We start from the raw sequence: 20249 nt of genomic DNA, 5'->3' as shown, positions 1-20249 counted from the left end.
CTATTAAAGAGTCTAGTTTAGGACAAACCAGACTGATAGCTATCATTGAGGAAAATCCACAGCCATGCCTGTGCCTTTGGACCAGAAACATTCTTAGAAACCATGCACTCAGATCTAATCAAAGCTTTTCAGAAGCTCAGCAGGTACCACCAGGATGCAAGCAAATTTTGGAATTTCCACCTCTCATTAAATTCCTCACTTGGAAATGAAAACCAAATGAGATTCTCGTTTATAGAAAGGTCCCTTTACATTGCAAAGTGGTATGAATAGGAATTAAATATATTGTATTGCATATATATAGCTAATACGTCTTTGCATGTGTGCGGAGTGTCTTGTGTGAAAGGAAGTGCTTCAATATTTGTTCAGTATTTCATCTCCCAATATAATTTCAATATGTAAAACAAATGTTACTTACACAGCACACGCTTGTAAGTCATACAGATGTAGTTTGTTCCACCAGGCAGGATTTATTAGTCACAAATGCTAGCCAGCTTGTTTCTTTTTCCTGTATGTTGTAGTGTTCATAAGACAATTGAGTTTGGGGACTGGAAAACATCCTCATATGCAAATCTGCATATAAAGCATACCTTTTAATTTATTGTTTGGTTATTAGGTGCTGTGACAAGATAAGTCATATGATGTGTAATTGGCCCGGTGAGGATTTATTGGTGTGTATAATGTATACACTTTTATTAAAGTACAAGAAGAAAATTACTTTGTCAATCATTTCTAAGAGAAAAAGGGCCTGGAGAAAGCATTAATTCTTCTGCTGTCCCTTTTGGCACTGTAGTCCTTTCTATGCACAACTACACTTTTAAAAATATTGCTACTGTACTTTAAACATAAATAATACAGAAGTTTTCTGATTTCTGATTTGATGCAAAAGATGGTCAGATGTGTTCACACACGCAAGCACATGCACAGACACATCAAGCAGCCAATATCTGAGCTAATAATTTATAATTAAAATTCTGAATAGATAAAACAACAGATGGGAACGACATTGTTGTCCCTGTTTTGTCAGAGGAGATGTAAACCCCATCTATGATCAACCCAAGGCAATACTAGCACTTCTAGCACACATGTATTATCAGCACACGAACTGTTCTGTATCTATGTTGCTGTTCTTTGACTTTGTTGGAAATAAGACGACCTATATAATCATCTTAGGCAACAGAAGTATTTCCTTTGCTTTGCTTATATTTTGGCCTTACCCACAACAATGTTAGCTTGCTCACAAACTCCTAAGGAAAGCGTAGGACAGGTAGGGTCTTTCTTCTTGGAGCACAGACCTGCTGTCCAAACCCTTTCAGTTCCACCCATCACTGCAAGCAGCAAGGTCAAGACTTTCTACTCCTGCCTCCTTGTTTCATCCCCTGTGTCAGCTTTCATTTGATTGTACACTGTTTTGGGGACCACAACCAATTTTGTCATAAACCATCGGCAAGATAGACCTACACAGCAAAGTGGAAAAGGCTCTGTCTTTGGGCATACATGGAACAGATTAGTCTATGGCTTGACTGGAATATCTGCTGGGATTTTTGTAAGGGAAAAAAACAACTATCATCCTTAAGCAAAGCTAAAGCCCACCTCTCTGGATTCACAAGCTTCTATGTGCAAACACCTTATAGTTAAAATGTTTACAAAGTACTGATTCACACCACCCCCTCCATCCTGGGCCACCACCTCTTTGGCACTCAAAGCTAGTTCTCCTTAAACTAGACGAACATCCATTTGAACTGCTCAGATAATTTTAAATATAACAGCTCTCGTCAGAGTTGGTATTTCAATAATATAATGAGCCAAGAGATTCTTAGGGTAGCAACTCGTCCCAACTATGTTATTTACATATACATACACAATTGATTGTAGATCTATGTCAAGCCTGTGGAAGGGCTTTGCAAAGATGCCAAACCAGTTAGTAACCAAGTACCAACCCCATTTATTGGCCACCCATTTTGTAGTCTGCTCACTCAGAGCCTGAAATAAGCCCAGCCAGGAAGCTGTGAGCCCACGCCAGCAATCCCAACAAAAAGCATGCAGCCTGGGGGGCTGCCTGGGCCCAGGTCTGCTCTCAGAGCAAAGAGTCAGTGGCCAACGCTCCCTAACGGGACGTATCTTGAGGTCTGCAACTTGCAAAAACGCAAGCATTGGCATAACTATGTTGTCCTAAGGCAGCTCTGACTTTACTGGGGAGGGAAGAGAGTCAGAGCCATACCAAACAGTCTGGCATGGCACAGCCTCTTCCATTCTCTCATGCCACATCACCTCCCTTTTGCAGCCAAATATTCTTTTGCTGTGGGGTTGGTTTTTTTTCTTATGCAACTTCCGAAGCATTTATGAACTTGAGAACTGTAGTATCTATAAAACATAGCATCACATTTCCTCCTGTCCTCTCTCCCAGCCTGACAGAAACCTCTAGATCTTCTCTATAGAGCCTGTCAGCAGAGGTAAGACCGCAGCTGACAGTGGCCACTGTTTCTTGTCCTCTGGGTGCAGATGGGGGGAATAAATGAGTATTTTTCTAATGTGATTTACAACTAAAGCCAGATGGAATGGGATGGTTCATTTCAAAACAGTTAGCCTTCCCCATCACCCCAAAACAAGGAGCCTACACCTAAACCTCCTCTGGCAAATAGTCCCTGACACGTGCTAATGCCAGGACCATGCCTGAGCATCATCCAGAAGTGTGATGATTTATGCAGGTCAAAACCGTAACAACAAATATATATAGCAGATATAACAAAATAAGCTATAATACTCCAGTGCTGGGACATGTGCCCTGACACTGTCTTACTAATCCAGGTGTAGCTACAGGCTGCCCTTGTACAAATATCAGCCACAGTGCTCCTCTACTGATTCCAGGTACTGCTCACACATCTTCCCCCCTCCCCCAGTATTTTAATGGGATTTGTTCACTTTTCTCCTCTACCTCCAACCCACAGACCCAGCTCTGACCTCCTGATCCCAACCATTACTGCCACGTCCATTTTCCTCCTCCTGCTGTGCTTCACATCCCAGCCATTCGCTCTGCACCAGTCCCCAGCTTGCCTCACCTTCTCAGGGTGCTCACTGGATTTGAAAACTTTAGAACCTAGAATAACCCTCCAGTGACAAAAAAAAAAAAAAAAAAAAGCATAGAAAGATGTTTCAGAGACTAACAGTTTGGCTAAATGGAGGTAGCTGTGTGCAAGGACAGCACTTCCCTGACACACAGACAATCTACCTGCCAAATTTCAAGTCCTTGCCTGAAATAACAGTTAAAAGCAGAACAGGCAAAGACTTGTTAATAAAAGAACTGTAAGATTTTTGTTTAAATATTGGCAGAAAAACATATTTTCCCCTGACCCAGTTTTGAAAACTGCTGATTCATTTTTCTTGAAAGCTTCCTAAAATATTCAGCTAAACACAGACGCTTTTCACATTTTGGGAAAATTTTAATCTAAATTATTACAGTCTGGCAAAGTTATAAACCACTGAAAACAGAATTCAACAATGATAAAGGCTGAGCAACCTTAATCACAGCCTTTGCTACTGTAGTTAATCCCCAGAGGGGGTTATTACACCAATAATTTTAAAAGATTATGGAATTACTTAATTTTTGATTTCTTGACTTGGAGAGATTTCTGATCTACATATTTTTTGATGTCTAATTATGATAGGGGAATATAGCACTAGTAAAAGTTACTGCACCACACACAGCACTCAGACAGCTAGATTCTGCTAACAAAACAAGTTTCTTGGTAGGGGGGACAGTGGCAGAGTTGCGGAGACCTTACAGCTGTTCCTAAGCATGGATTTTTTTCCACAGGATAATACCAGTCACTACTAGACTGGTAGCACATTCACATTTCTGTATTGGAATATGTTATTTTGTTTTCTTTATGTGAGAGAGGGAAAATTCAAGGGGGAAAAAAAAAAAGATACATACATTAATTTTATTGCTTTTTAAGTGCCATAATGCTGTGAACACCATCCCTTAACTGGCAGAAAGATGAGCTTCCCTGCACCATTTCAAAAGAACACACATTTCAGACTAGAAAGCAAAAAAAGTGATAAATCTCCCTTTGGAACATCAGCCACCATTTTTAGCATCACTGTATCAGGCAAATGCATTCTGTTTTTTAAAACTTCAAATTAGGAACAAGGAATAGTTGCTTTTAAGTTTGTTTAAAAGCTGGTCAATGTTATATTTGCTTATTTAAGCTTCATTAAATTCCAGTTCCCATCTGCTTCTTTTTCATACCATTTCCAAATCCTAAATAAAAGCAGTAGTCCTCTCTGCTAGTTATAACAAACCATTCTTGTCAGTTATTGCTCTCTTGACAAAAAAAAAAATATCCCACCCTTAAAAACTTAGCTGATAGCTCTATATAAAAAGCAACAACACTATCAAAACCCAAAAAAGCCCCCCAAAAACCCAAACTCCTGGCCTTTCCAAACAGGCCAATATATTTGTAACAACATCTTTACCAAGTTCATGTATCTTCTTTATTGCTCTTCATAAACAGGCTATTGGATCCTTCGGACTTGCAATGTGAAAAATGAAAGAATTTCCTCCCGTTCTTGCCTCTCTTATCTCATAATTGTTTTGTTCGAAGCAGTAGGAGAGACCAATATAAATGTCTCTGCTATTTTATTTGCCCTTTTCAAGCTCATTCATACTTTTCTTGAGGGCATTTTTTTCTCCTTTTCCTTTTGAATTTGTATCTGTTTACTGCTCTGTACACACAAGCAAGCTAAATTGTTGGAGATTTTATTCCAGAGCCTTATGTAACTCAGATAACAGAACAAAATATTTTACAGTGAGATTTCACAGTGTCTTGTAATGACAGTTTGAAGTAAAAACATTTAGGGATGCATTCAGTCCCAAGGAATACCTGTATAACTGAACTTATGTGCCCAAATCTGTTAATCTTCTGAGCATGCAACATCAGCCATCCTTTCTTCCAGACATCTCGGGCTATGATGTTACAGTCCTTGTTCTGAGCTCGTGAGGAAAAGGACGCAGGAGGTGGCTGGATGTCAACAGCTGAAGGTTCTGTCCTGCATGACAGGCTTCATGGCTCGAGCACGTGTCAAAGTATGGCAAGTACAACTGGAGAAAGCAAAGTGCTGGTTTCAGGAAAGACGTTATTTCTCATGACTTCAGGAATATAAATTATGGTGTGGAGCTTCAGAGAAATCCCAGGACAGGATATCGGTAAAGATCCATTTCCTGTGGCTGAGCCTTCTTGCCATGTAACTGTGCTAACCAAAGCAGACGTGCTGCCCCTGCCTTCCTCCACCTTTCTACCTGTAGCTTGGGGGAAGCACTTTGGGTGTCTCTAGCAGGCAAAGGTTAGAGAGGACTATGGGTCAACTTAACCTATGTCTTTGTGTGTATATATATATATATATATATAGGTTAATAATCTGAAATTAAAATTCTATAACTGACTGTTATAACATTCTCCCATAACCTTCTGCTAGCTGAAATCTGGCACAGCACAAAATCTCTGCCTGTGTTTTCAGATGACAGCCTGTAAGGTGTAAGACTGGTATGGGAATAAAGGTGATACGCTATTAATTATACAACAGAACCTGCATTGAGAATCTAGACAAGGAAGTGTAGAAACAATCTCTTCAGGGAAATTGTCATTTGGTGGGTTTTTTTCTATCCCCTTCTTTCCTCTGTAGGTTCTTATACCATGCTCACATCTGTAGCATCCAGTGGAGCATTAAGCAATGTGACTAACATCTGTCAGACGTGTGGTGTCTGCTTATGTGAATGCTTACTTGGAGTGTTCCCGAGGCTTGGCAGCTGGTTATCTTTTGTGATCCAGAAATCAATCAAGGGGGACTTTTCCAAATCAGAGATTTCTCCGCTCTTCTCCTTACTAATCGCAGCAGACATTCTCTTGCTGAGGTAGAGACCAGTAAGTTGTGGGACTGACAGAGGCACCCAGAGATATGCATTGCCCAGGATGGTTGGGCAAGGTAGGTCTCCTGGGGACTGGTGGAGAGCAGCACCCTGTGCTGCCTCATGAGTTGAAGTAAAACCTCAACTTCAGTTGGCCATGTTGTGAGGGTCTAGGGACATTTTACCCAGAAACAGGGGAAAATTGCCCAAAATCTTTGATTCCAGAAGTCATCCAAAACCAACAACCCTGCCAGTGCACGATGTGGGTGAAAGCTCTTCTGTGATAAGCAAGCTGATGCATAAGGCAGATTGAGAACTGTTTTAATAAGACAGAATAAGAAGAGAAATATAGATAGCAAGTAAACCTTACACCCGTTCAGACAGTGGCACCCCGTGTCCTTGCAGCATTGCATGGACCCTGCATGGATTATCCCATGGCTCACTGTGCAGAGCGGATCCTGTCCACGGAGAGAAATATCTCCTTTTTGGTCATTTGAGCCAACATATAATTTTCTTACAAGAGAACAACTCTATTCACAAAGGATGTTTGCATGACAACTTCTTGCTGCACTTTTAGATAAAGGCAAGGCCACGCAGGCAGAGTAATCACTGGTACCAAGTGGGAGCTGCCTGCAGGAGCATCTCATACAACGAGCTGGCTGAGGTTGTCCTGTGCCCACAGGGTTTATGCAGGACAACACAGCCTGAAGGACACACTGGACATGCAGCACAGTGCAGCATGGCACAGGTTGCTCAGGTTAACTGCTATGTGGATCAACAACTCCTAACGCGCAAACATCTCTTGGTCAAGATCAACACATTTCACCCTTTGATCCAAATAGAGTTTTCTTTTACCAAATATTTATAACTTACAGATTATGTTAATAACATACGGGCTTCTCAAACCCTAAATACAATGTCCAATGGAGCAGACAAGGCCTGTTCAAGATCACAAACTCCTCAAACACAACGTCTTCTGCAAGGCTCCCAGTACAGGCAGTTAGGGAGGTGGTTCGGGGAGGTTCTGGCAGGGTTCCCCAAGGAATCAGGAGAGCTGGGTGGTTGTGTTCAGCTGCTGCCCGAGGACATAGTATTACCTCTTCCGGGTCCTTTCCTCCTTCCTGATCTCCTTTTTGGGCTTATCATGAGTCACAGAGCAGCTCCCATTGACCCAGACATGCCTCTTACCATTGACAACATCAAGATACATAACTCCGTTTGAGTCACTGAATGGCCGTGCCCTCTGGTGAAAAGGTACGAGCAGCCTTTTTATGGCAACACAACCTTGATCACCATCGCAGGGATGAGGATTTAGCCATCCCAGATCCCAGATTCAGAGATACCTAAATCCTACTGACTCATATAGTGAATAACACTAAAGAGAGAGGAGAATCTGTGTGGGATCGTACCAGTGAGAGCTCTCCTGACAGCACTGCTGTTTCCTCTCACTGCCTGCTGCAACTATGCCTTGAAGCAGGTCTCACACCATTTAAGCTCATTACCCTGGGGCTCACAGCCTCCCTGAGACAAGCAAATGTAGCTTGTGGCCAACAATGTCAAACATGACAGAGGGATCCACAAGTATGAGAATGGATGTTTGCCTTCTGTGATGCCTGAGAAATTTATTTCAAAAGCTGAACTAAACATTATATCAGAAAAACTTTGTTCTATCATTTATAGAATGTTTGAAGTACAGTTACTGAAGTACACTTACTTAATACAATACTGAAATAAAATACCTAATAAAAATTAGCTCAATTAGCAGAAACATTTTTCTTCCTATCACTAACCTAAGACATATGTAAAATTTTATTATGTTTAATGGCTGTCTGGGCTCCTGCTGTAATGACTTCAAGCAGCTCACTGAGCTATGATGGTTTTGCCACGTGAAGTTTAAATGGAGGGCAAGACATTCAGAGGGAAATTTCAGAGAGAAACAGGACAAGCTGCTGGACTTGATGGAGGCAGGGAGGTCAGGAGAGAACAGGTAGATTTGTAAGTCATTGATGCAAAGCAGATAGCTGAAGCTATGTAAGGCAGCAAGCTCGCTGAGAAGAAGGTTTTAAATGAGAAAAGTGAGCCAAGGACAGTATCAATAATCTGCAAGTAATTGCCTGGTTTTACACGTGATGTCAGAGACGCTGTAGGAATTGCCTCCTGGGATTCACCTTAAATACTGTAGAGGAATTGAGTGTGGCAGAGGACAGAGGGTGTTCCTACAGCAGCACGTTATCTCAGGTCAGGACTGTGCACTAGAAGCAAGTCTCCCAATCATCACCTGTAGGTTCATATCACAACTTGTCTCAGAGTAGGCAAACTGGACTCTTTCAGGGTTAAATTAAACTGAAGGATGTGCTCCAGGTGCAGCCCAGGTGCACTCCAGCTGCCAATAGGAGTTCATTCCCCTGGATGACAGTAGACCAAGTCTGAAGTAAAGCCTCCAAAACAAATTGATGTCAGGTCTTCAGAACCACTCCTCTCAGTGTTACAGCTTCCCTTGCACAGTGCCCCACTACTCGCTAATGTAAGCACAGCTGTGGTGGTGTTTTTTCCAGCTTTGCTGCAGACTTTCAGTATGGACTCGCACAAATCACTTCATTCCTCTATGTGTCCGTCATGTATGAAACACCACATGCCTGCGCTTGCTGGGACATGGAAAGGGTAACATTGTCAACACACATCAGGCCCTTGGACACCATGGTGACAAGCATCCCTCTACAAGGCAGGGAAAACATTCTGTTTGAAACAAGATTTGACTAGTGTTCAGTAAATGAGATGAGAATCTTACCCTGAGAACTGACAATAAATGTATGGACCAGGCTCCATGATTCAGTGAGCTGTGCCCTTTCTTGCACACTCCCCAAAACGGGTCCTGCTGAAAGAGACCATGACATGACTGCCAGCTCTGAGTGGCACCTTGCTGTCTCCACGTTCTTTTAAGATACCCTGGGATGTTCCTCCACTATGAAACTGCATTATGTTCTGTCATTGTTTCATTCAGACAGTACCAAAAACCAATTCACTGTACAACAGCAAGGGAAGGCTCTCTACGCATTTATCAAGTATCTCCCAGCTGATGTCTTTGCTTGAAACCTGGTCAACATTTTTTGTGATGTTCTTGAGGTTGATTCATTCCTGTATTTAACCCAGCTGTGTTCTGCTGTAGAATCCATTGAATTCAAACCAGAAACAGTGGGCCAATACCTCATAACCTTGAAAGCTTTTGCTAATTAATTCTTCACTCAGCATAACCGCTACATCTATCTTCTGTAGCAATTGTCAATGCAACGGTTACTGACTTAAAAGTAAATCAGCCTTTTCACATAAGGAGTGCTATTCCCTTTTACCTCAACAGCAGTTCTTCCTCAAAACGCCCAATTGTACAAACCCTCCAACAGCATCTGTTCCTCTTGCTGTGAATAACTTCCTCAAGGCTGCAAAGCATCAGGTAGCAAACCGCTCAAGCCCTCTATTAAGAGGTTATGTCCTACCTATAGAGCTTTCTGTTTAAATAAAAAAAAAAAAAATCCTGATTTAACTCTAAAAGGACAGTTAGATTTTTGGAGCGTTCACTTTGACACACTTTACTAGCTTTTCTGGGAAAACAGTCCAAGATTTTCTCAGCTACTGAATTTAGGTTGGTTTGTTCATTTCTGCTATTTGCACACAAATCTCTTTCCACTACACTTGAATCACTGAAAAGGGAAGATCCACACTCCCAACACCAGGCTGTAATAGCACAAAACATTTTTCTGCTTTGCTGGCACATCATATTATAGGGGCTGTCCGTAATCTTAGTAGAACAGACAATGTAAAAAGCCTTCCTGCTTATATCAGACCTTGTTATTAAATTTATATCCATTTCTCATAATAACCTACATTTCCCTTTATCGGAACTCTGAAAAATAACTCCTCACGCAGGACTTGAGCGTGGCATTTGATACAGTCGTCGGAGAAATTCTGATGTCCTGTCTCGGAGACATGGCAGGGGATTAGTGGGATTGTGAGTAGATGACTTCAATCATTCCTCACTGACAATACTCAGTGAGTCATGAAGACTTTCTACTTCCAGGGCTATCACCCATGAAGTTTTGAAAGATTCCACCTAATTCAGTGTTTAGAAGAGGGCCCTTAGTGTGAAATAGTTTGGACTAAAGCACAGACAATATACCGTAAGCACCCAGCACTAGCTAGAATTGCCTCCACACCTCCGCTGTCCGAGGCTCCGACTGCACGTCTGGCTGAAGAGCTGATGGCCAAGGTGAGCTGGGCTGCCGGAAAGGAGCACCGGTGAACTCGCTGCAGCTGTACCGAGCTGGGACGGCCAGCCTTTTCACTGCTCTGCTGACCCAAGGGTCCTGACACTTATTATAAAACCAGTTTTGAATGGCAAATGAGAAGAGCCAGTCTCGAGTTAAAACAAGAGGTGATGTGACCCAAAGGAACCTCTCTCTGCTATCAGATTTACAGTACCGTCTGTCACCTCTTTCCTGAGATACAACCAAAGAGGCTGAGGCCAAGCGCTCAGTCACCACTCCACTGCTCAGAGATCTGGACTACTTCTTCCAGCCCAAGAAAACTCTCTGATCAGAGATCTTTTCCTCCTCAGCAAAAGTCTGGGTATATTTATACAGAATACTTTATTAATATCTTCATTCATGGGGTTTGCAGAATATCCTCTGCTTCACATCTACGGAACTTCAAAAGTGCAATTAATTACAAATAATATAATTGAAACAAAGATTCAGATGCATCTGTAGCAGAGAGAACAGAAAAAAAAAAAAAAGAGATTTCATTGCCTGTGTGCAGGGAAAGGCAGCTGGACTATCCATGTTCCGTGGGAGTGACCCCTTTGCATCCAGTTGTCCAGTATACTGAAAAATTAAAACTGGGATGTCATTTTGCTTCTGATGCAGCTCTAAGATAAATGTTTTGAAATACTTCTTCTTTGCTTAGACCTAATTATTCATCACTCTCACCTTTTTATGCAGCATAGCTATTTTAGAAACTCTTACTAGGAGTGCCATATATAATGTCATACCTACCAACACAAGAAAAAAATATTTTCTTCTTCGGAATAGTTTGCGTCAGGGATAATACATTTGTGCTTTTTACAGGGATCACATGGATGTATTCATCTTCTTTGTTTTGGAGACCTGGTCAGCACAGTCTGGAGGCAAGGTTACATACCAAAGAGACACAAAGCACTTATTACTTGAACATTATTTTAACAAAAGCAAATAAATACATATTTTTTAAAATGTTCCGAGAAATAATATATTCAACTAGCCCATCCCATCACCCTTTGGAGTACATTCTTGCAGGAGCTCTCTGGTGGCAGAGAAATTATTTTTACCAGAGATCTGCTTAGGAGGAAAAAGAACAAAAGGCCTCCAGCATTCAGCTTGGATTTCTGCAATATTTTTAGCCATTCTGCATGGCAGAGGGAGTTCACATGCTTTCCAGTTTATTCCATGTGCCTAAAATTTGCACCCTGAGCAGCTGGCTCATATTCTGCCTATATTTTACTTTTTCAGAGCTCAGCATAACAAAGTCCTCTGAAATCTGGACAGACTATATTCCTGATGTTTCATATCAATCCTGCCCAGCAGCTCCAAGATAGGATAATGGGTCATGGCCCTCTAACATAACCCTGTCACAAGAGGGATTGAGAAAAAGCTTATTTCTCTACCTATCTTTCCATTCACATCTACTAAAGCTTTCATTAATCCCCTGATTCTCAATATCACGATGAATCAGAGTAATTGAGGCATCCCTTCTCCACTTTGCTTAAGGTTTTAAAGTTGGAATCTACCCTTTAATATCAGGATACTGAGCCAGTTGTTCAGCTGATGTAAAATGATGACACTGCTGCTACACGAGCATTTGCGAGCAGAGGATCTGGCTTCCCGGTCTGCCTGGAGCTTCAGTAAGCCTAAAAGAGCCATTATCTTTACTACCCTAGTTAACACCTTGGTTAATTTAAAGATACCAGAGTAAAATAGGTCCCATGGCTCTGTAATAAAACTGCAGCCCGTTGACTGTGGATGTTTGCAAAGCTAAAGTCAGGAGAAGCAGCTAATTTACAATGACATCTCCTTTGCTTTTTTGACTGTCCACTGAAGACACCTAAACAACTCAAGCAAAATAGTTATCCCATCCTTAAATTGTTCATGGTTGATGTGGTTATTCAAGGGAACACAAGCCACAGTTAGTACCAGCTTCTTGTTACAGCCACGCTAGATGCAAATAGGTAGTTAAGGGCAGCCTCTAGTCTCTGAATTTACGATCTAGGTAGACCAGATGAGAAAGGAAATTATTACCCTCCACTGAGGGTAAACTGAGTCCTGGTTAGATGAATTGACTTGCTACCAGGAAGGATTTCTCAGAGCCAGAGATCTTTTAAGATGCAGCTCAGCACCTCAATTACTGGATCATCTATCTTCTCTTCTCCTTAGGAGCAAAGGTTTTCCCATAATATAAAATTCTTCCTACAGGTCTAAAAGGTTAAACTATTTAAGAATTGTGACTTCTTAAACCTGGCAAGATTTGTCCAAATAAAAAAAAGAAAAACCCACAGTAATAAAACATAAGTAGTTTTTACATCTCCAAAGCAAAGCAGAAAATATTAGCTAATTCAACCTTACAAGACCCCTATGAGTTAAGTACAGGCTACACTTCTCAAATACGCTTTTTATCCCTCCCTCTCTCTTTCTCTAACCATGCAACCAAAATCACAAACAAGGTGCATAATGCTTCTGTGTGGTAACCATGGTAATCAGCTGTATCGACTACTGTAAATGGCAATATACCCAACAAGTCTCCTAAAACCAGACTTACTCTACTCTCACCCGAGGTTTCCTACATGCAACCACGATGTCCTAAAAGCAACTTGAATATTTTTGCTGACCCAGTTCCAGGCAATATTCAGGAACTGCCCTTTGTAAACCTGTTTGTTTGAGAGGTGGGTAAGCAATCACTGGTTCCTTCGGGAAATCCCAGCCCAATGCCTATCCACGCTTCAGACACTCTCTGGCCAGCGCAAAGTCTGATTCTTGATTCTGGTCTTGATTCTTACAGATTCTGCACCTTGAACAATCGCCATTTTCCATGAAAACTCTTTCTGTTCAGAGGAAATTAGCATCTGGACCGTTAATAAAGATTACGACTAAGGGAAGGGGTAGGATTTAAATGAATGGGGCCAGAAACACAATATTTTGGAGGGTTTTTTTCACCAAACTTTAGCATTTCCCCAAACAACATTGTTCCTTTCACTGCTTTAAGCAAACATGGCTTCACAAGAAGTTACTGGGCAGCACCTTTAGGATACAAGTATGTTTTCCAGCCTACTGCGGCTAGACTGCATCACTTCAAGACTGACTGATGCTCTGTTTTTTTGATTACTTCAGCAGAAGAAATATGAAAGCCAGTCCTTTCCTCCGAGCGCACTGCTACAAGATTACAGGCACCTCTAACTAGTATAACCTCTACCCTTTTGTCTGCCCTACCTCAAACGTGGTTTTATTAACCTTATTTTGTTTCAAAACATGATTCCTCCAGGTGCTTTGTTGCCACATGATGACTAAGGCTGCTTAGTTTAATAATGTCAAACACTTTTTTATGTCCTTTCTGCCAATGAGGCTAAGGCTCCTCTTACCTGGAGATGTAATTTTTCACATCCTAGTGGTGAGCTAAAATCGGGGCTCCAGCAGGTCGAGGAGGGACTAGAGCAGGTTAAAAAGAAATCATTTAAACCCAATGAGACTTTGCAACAGACAGAATAGGGTTCAGCTGCCATTGTGCTGACAATTTTGCATGCCAAAATTCACCTTTTGGTCTCCAAAAGCTTATATAAATAAATGCAGCATACCTGCCCGATTCTGCAAACCATTCTGCTATTTAGACAAGCGTTATAGTTGATCTCAGTGAGAGCTCGGTCTGAATCTACAACGCATAGGTCTGTGCTCTGTTTCTAGCAACAATTTGCATAACAGTATTCATTTCCAAAATGCTTCACAGGCTTTATACCCACAAGACCATCTCTGGATGGAGAAGACAGAAAACCAGAAAACAGAGTGTTGGCCACCTGCAGAAAGAAAGGAAGATTCGGACAATACCAACATTTAGGACTGAAGCCCTGGCTTTATAACACAAAGATCGTTGGCAAAGAGCTACATAGCGACATCCGTCAAGGTCTGTGTAACCCTGGATGTCCAGCTACAATGGGGTCGGTGCAGGACTGGGACCTTTCTATACAGAAGTGGCAAAACCTCGGTATTCAGGTCCAATTCTGAAGATAAATGCACAGTACCTTATTAACTGACCCGTGAATCCTGGGAGATTCAAAGACTGAATTAAAGCTACTAAATGTGTACCTACAATTCTAACAGTTGTTTGCAACCGGATTCTTAAAACACTCCCGAACAGCTCCCCTGTGCTCCCTCATTTCCCTAAACACAGGGAAAAATCGCACATTTTAATTCTATTTTAGTCAAGGTAGTTTTTTAGTGCACCTTGCGCACCAATAGTACTATCAGTGACATGATAAATACCTCTCAGGTATCATTCATCTTCTCCTTCTTGTTATTAAGGTGAACTGTGTGTGCAGCACAACATTTTGTTTTAAATGGACGTGGGATTTTCAGGGGAGAAAGGAGGAGATTAATATAATTGCCTGTTCTTATTCTGGAGGAGGCAGGTGAAAGAGGCAGGCGTCCAGGAAAGTGGGAGGTGATAAGGTTTGCACAGGTCCTTAGACCCTGAGCTTCTTTATTTAGTATGAGAAAAACACACGGTCAGCTCCTTGATGCCTGATGAATAGTCGGGTAAAGAAGAAAGAGGCTCCGGGTTGCGCGGTGTCTTTCCCACGGCAACGATTTAAGGGATTGCACCGCATCTCTAACGCTGAACCTGAAAAGGGATAAATTGACCTCAGCATCCCGGCAGGCCTGCAGGCAGCGGCGCAGCCCCGGGGGGATGCGCGCCGGGCAGCGGGCGCGGGCAGCGGGCAGGCAGGAGCACGCGCACCCCCCTCTGGCGGCCAAACCCCGAACTGAAAACTGGCAGCGCTGACCTCCCCCCCACCCCCCCGACCTGCCGGTACCGGCAAAGCTGCGCAGGCAAAGGGAAAAAAGGGATGAACTCTTCTTTAACTAAAATATTAGCGTTGCGCAGACCCTAAAATGACATCAAAAACTGTAAAAAAAAAAGACGAATCCTTTCATTTTCCTATTTCTGTGGGACCGCAAGACTTTATCGATGCAGCTAAATTAAGGCAAACAACGTTCCCCTCGATTACTTCATGTTTATGCTTTTGAATTTGAAGTCTTTGACTGAATTGGGTTTTACAAAAACACCTGATACTGTATTACGTTATTTAAATATCACTGAACGTACCAGAGGCTAAGCAAGCAGAGCTTTGAGACAGGCAGCGCTGACTGTGGCACGAAACAAGGAAAAAGAAAAGAAAAGGGAAGTAATAAACACTATATTCAACGCAGGCGAGCGGCAAAAGAAGGATCTAAAGAGGAGAGTTTGGGTTGTCTGACAGGTTCATCTGAAACGCAAATACATTTAATTGTTTATAAAAGGGAACTGATAGCGCTTCTGCCTGTAAAGGGAAATTTTCGAAACCTGAAGATCATATTTATGAAACAGAAAGGTGAGAGTAAAATCTTTGCTAAATCAGGAGCAGTGTTTCATAAAGAAATCTCTCGTTTAAAGAGACATGGTGCTATATCTGCTATAAAACAATGAGCGTTTACGAGGCAAGAATGTTGACGGTGCTATGATATTTGTCATTGCTTCCCATAATTCAAGTAAGAAATATTTCAAAATACATCTTAAGGTCTGTCATGTTTTTCTGAACATCAAGCCCAATTTTATGCTACCCCTTAGAAGACCTCTGTAGGATGTGGAGAGATCCAGAAATCAAAAAACAAGACAAGCATAGTCGTTTAACTTTACTTAGATCCCGATTCTCCATATGGAAACACACACAGAAGAATTCCATTTCAGAACTGTAAATATCCATGTGTGTCTCCCACAGCCAGTGCATCTCAGAAGGAAAGAAGGAAAGTTCTTAAAAATTGAAAGATGCATTAAAAAACAAGCGTAACCATTTCATAGCTATTGTATATATGTAGCAAGGTTATAAGTTAATGCACAATTAAGGATCTTCCCTAGTGGAAGCACAGCCCTCCCAACCAGAACTCCTTCGTACAGAAATGCAGGACATCTCCAGAAGAAATCTTGGATTCCTTTAAATTGAATCATTCCCCTTTTCGGTACTTGCTCCATCCTCCCCCCCTTTCAGCTGATGGCATCTGGCATTAGACCGCAATCACTGTCCCAGAAAGACATAATTCCCGTACTGACGTTTACAACTTTACATAATTATACCCTGATAGAGGCATATGGGTAAAGCCTGGCAGGTAAATAAAGGTGACAGCATAATGGCGCACATGCTATTTAAAGCAAAAAGAGGAAAAAAAAAAAAAAAGGCTTCATACCGGCTCTTGATAAGATTAAACATCCTCCTCTTAAAGAAGGAAGTGAACCAGAACTGATCGGAGCTGGAGTCAGCGGAGTTTCGGAGCGCTGCGTGTCTGCGAGGAGGGTCATTCGAGTTCTTTTGGAAATCGATTACATTCCCCAGCTACCTACTGTTATATTGCACCAGGATATTATTGTACAGTCTTGCTACACAGCCCTCCATTATAGAGCAGCTCTATTGGCATTTCAATGTTCAATGAAGGTTAGAATTGCCACTGAGGTTTCAATTAAAGAAAATTCAAAACGAAAATGGAGAAAGAAAAAAAAAAAAAAAGAAAAAGGTTGGGTTGAAAGTTTCCAGCAAAGGTATTTATGGCTGTCCATCACCCTCTCTTTTTTCCTCCTCTCTCTCAAAGGGTAGTCTAAAGCATCCACTTAAACAGACATGTGTTTTGCAGAGTTCTTGGGAGGAACACAAATGGCATTGTTTCAGTTGTGTAGCAATAAATAAAAAATAGATATCCTTACCCATTTGGTATGAACTCAATATTGCCCAAGTTAGAAGAGGGTAAACATTTACCTGTATTCACCCTTGGCTGCATCACTGCAGGATGCTACTAGAACACATCAAAAGTTGTTATTCAATCCGTAGCAGGCTGTAATCGCTATTTTTCCTAACTCCTAGTCTGGTTAAAACACCCTGTGGTACCTACCACAACCACGCGGGACTCCATATATCCTTATCTAAACCGAACGGCCCAGCGGAACGGGTTTTTGCTGGTTATTTTATGCACATCAACATACAAAATGGGAGCGCTCCCTGGGTGAGCAGAGAACACAACTGCTTGCAAAATGTGACTTATGTTTGCCTCTACTAAGGTTTGATTTTTTAATGTTATATCTTTTGTATTAATGGTCTGAACAAATTGGGTTAATTGTTTTGTTGGCTGTAACAGACCCTATATTTGAGTTCAAGATTAACGTTGCAGCCAGTTTCCAAGGTGATGGCCATTTAATTATTGTTTATGTAGAAGTGATTAACTAAATGCCAAAAAAATCTTAGTTAAAACTTGAAAAAAATAGGGTCTGTAAAAAGCTAAACGTAAACCTAAAGAATTCAGGCGAGCATGTGAGATCCTGTCTGTAAGGGGGTTTAATTCCCTCAAACACTTTTATATCAAGAATATGCTGTTTCCAATGAGTTTACAAATCTTTAATTGCACCTTCACCGTTCAGTTACATTCTTTAAAACTTTGCACAAGACGCGGCTGAAACGAGAAGCTATCATGGAGGGCAAGAGCCATATTTGAGAGGGGTTTTTTTCATGCACAGGTCTCTCTCTAATCCTTATTTTTACATCTTGATTGCATTTCACAATAGCAACCAGGCACTCCAGGCAGTGTTTTTAGGGCAATTACTACAATTCTCGGGTGGTCACTCTGCATTAGATTTCATGCCTTATAAAACAACATGAGGTGTGCTATAATCACTCAGAAATATACAGCCTTTCATGTCCTATTGCTTAATTAAGGAGGGTGTTTTGCAGTACAGATATTATTGCTAGTCTGTGGTTTTTAATTTTACTATACAGTAAAAGCACCCTAATTCATACCAGTAACAGGCAAACCTGCAAATTAGTGCATTTTCTGAATTAGAAAATAAGTGAATAAACTGCAGAAAGAAAATCTAAATGTGAACACCGCAATATTAAAGCCAATGTGCTCATTTATCCTGGGAAATATAGCCTAGTGTCATTCTGGTGATATTTGATAGCATAACACCTTGGATTTTTTTAAATATAATGAGGCTTCAGACCCCAGCCCTACAATGAGCTCCCTGTGTGTGGACCCCTGTGCAAACACAGATTTCAGCGAGGCTTCCCAGGAGAGTTATCTGAGCATCAGTACCGGGAACGGGGTAACAAGATACCAGAAGGACCTGTTGAGGCAGCAGGGTTTTGTGGCGATCATAATTTCTGCGAGGTGGTGAAATAAAAGCCAGTGATCTTCCAGTGATTTGTACATTAGCATAAATACTGTAACTTTTAAAGCTATGCTTGATTTTTTGAGAGACACTGATAAGTAGATAAGTCGCAAAATTTGACCTACTTGAATAAAATATCTATAATCTGACCAACAGCGTGCTATAATCTCCATCTCTCTCTCTCTTTTTTATAAACCCACTGGCCTTTTTGCTGGGATATGTAAAATGGACAACTGCATGGACGACAACTCACGGTGTAAGTGCACTCACTCTGCCCATCTCCCTTTCTCCCTGTACCAGAAGTTAGTAAAACTGTTGGCCCCAACCCCCACCCTAAATTATTTTGACACCAGCAATTCTCCACACGTAGACAATGAAAAGCACAATTTCTAACAAATGCCAGCCATGCCGACGCTCCGGGTTCAAAGCCTGGTGTTTGAAGGCCATGGGTCAGCACGTAATGAGTACAGGGATTTGTACAGGATTCTCCACCAAGACCCAAACGTCCTCTTCTAGCACGATGGTCCCTGCTGAAGGAGTTGTTATCTCCAGCTCGCTCCATCACCCTCCATCAGCGTTGCCTGGGCAGCTCTGTTTGCCTCATCCCTCATGTGAATATGCCCTAATGCACAGCACTTTCAATGAGCTGGAGGAGACGAGCAACGACTGCCTATTTAAGCTGCTTAAGCCAACCTTTGGTCAAGTTGGCCACGTTGGCCAAAAGAGATTACTGGCCAAGTTGGCCAGATGAGATTATTGGCCATGTTGGCCAAAAGACCTTTCCATCAAGGCTCTGCACAGCTCTTGAGTCACTCCAGCAGCGTACTCCAAGAGCTCAGCAAGGACTGTAGTTTTTGTCCTGCCTTTGGAGAGTTTCAGCTCACCAAACTCCCATCTGCACCTGTCCAGCCATCATTAACGCCTAGTAATTACTGTCCTTAGTCTGGTGGAGGTACGTTTAGTCGACAAACAGCTAATTGCCTGTCTATTGGGGAAGTTCATGGGGTCATCTTTACAGCTGCAGACAGAAATCCTAAATCATCCATACACAGATTGTCCAAGTCATCACAACAGTGCTTCCACAACTGCCTGGTTTATGGTGTTTTGCTGCTTCTTTCCAAGCAGATCATGCTAGTCCTATGCTAGTAGTCTGCTGACCCGCACTGGCAACTTCTGGGCACAAAACTGTTGTCCCATGGAGAGGGTGGGAAGTTGTGACCTGTCTGGGAGCCAGGCTTCACCTTAGGTTCATGAAGGAGAAGTGTGTGATGTCCCTCCTGAAAGTGAAGAAACACGGTACTTCTCCCAGAGGAATTATGCACTCTGAGAGCTGACTATTTGTGACCACGAACTCCAAAATTACTCAGTACTCTTGAAAACTACTTTAGGTCTATGACCTACAGCAGCAGCGATCTTAACAGCCTGTCTACAGTGCAGCGTGAGGAAATATTTCCTTCTATTGACTTAAAATTTATATGCAACCTACTTCAATGAAGCACGCTTGTTTTTCTCTTCCCCTTGGGAAAACAGAAGGGGTAAAAAGAAAAAAAAAAAAAGAAATGGCTGCTCCAGTTTTATTTATGTTCTCTGTAATCATAAATATCTGCATCCAGCCTGCCTCTTACAAGCAAAACAATCCAACACTGCAATCTCTTATTCCAGGCCCACTTCTGCGCTCATTGTAGTCAGTGGCCAAAATTCATATGAATTTCACGGGGAACAAGAGTAGGCTCTCTATATAAGCTCTCCTTATACATCTCACCATCTGCGCTGAAGTAAACAAAAAAAAAAGCCATATTAAAATCAAGCTCAGCTGGAAACAGAAGGAGGGAAGGAAATACCAGCAATCGCTAAATATAAAGCAATAAAC

General features: G+C 41.8%; 1 long non-coding RNA gene across 1 annotated transcript in view; it reads right to left on the bottom strand.

The window, feature by feature from the left end:
• Positions 1 to 4008: 4008 nt before the first annotated feature.
• Positions 4009 to 20249, bottom strand: part of LOC142601428 (uncharacterized) — a 32384-nt gene continuing 16143 nt past the window's right edge. The window contains exons 2-3 of the long non-coding RNA XR_012834983.1: positions 10948 to 11072; positions 4009 to 5098 (exon numbers count right to left, since the gene is read on the bottom strand). This is a non-coding gene — a long non-coding RNA (uncharacterized LOC142601428). The remainder of the gene's footprint in view (positions 5099 to 10947; positions 11073 to 20249) is intronic.

The sequence above is a fragment of the Balearica regulorum genome, chromosome 3, assembly GCF_011004875.1.
Source record: "Balearica regulorum gibbericeps isolate bBalReg1 chromosome 3, bBalReg1.pri, whole genome shotgun sequence".
Taxonomy (NCBI): domain Eukaryota; kingdom Metazoa; phylum Chordata; class Aves; order Gruiformes; family Gruidae; genus Balearica; species Balearica regulorum.
This window is presented reverse-complemented; position numbering and strand designations above follow the sequence as displayed.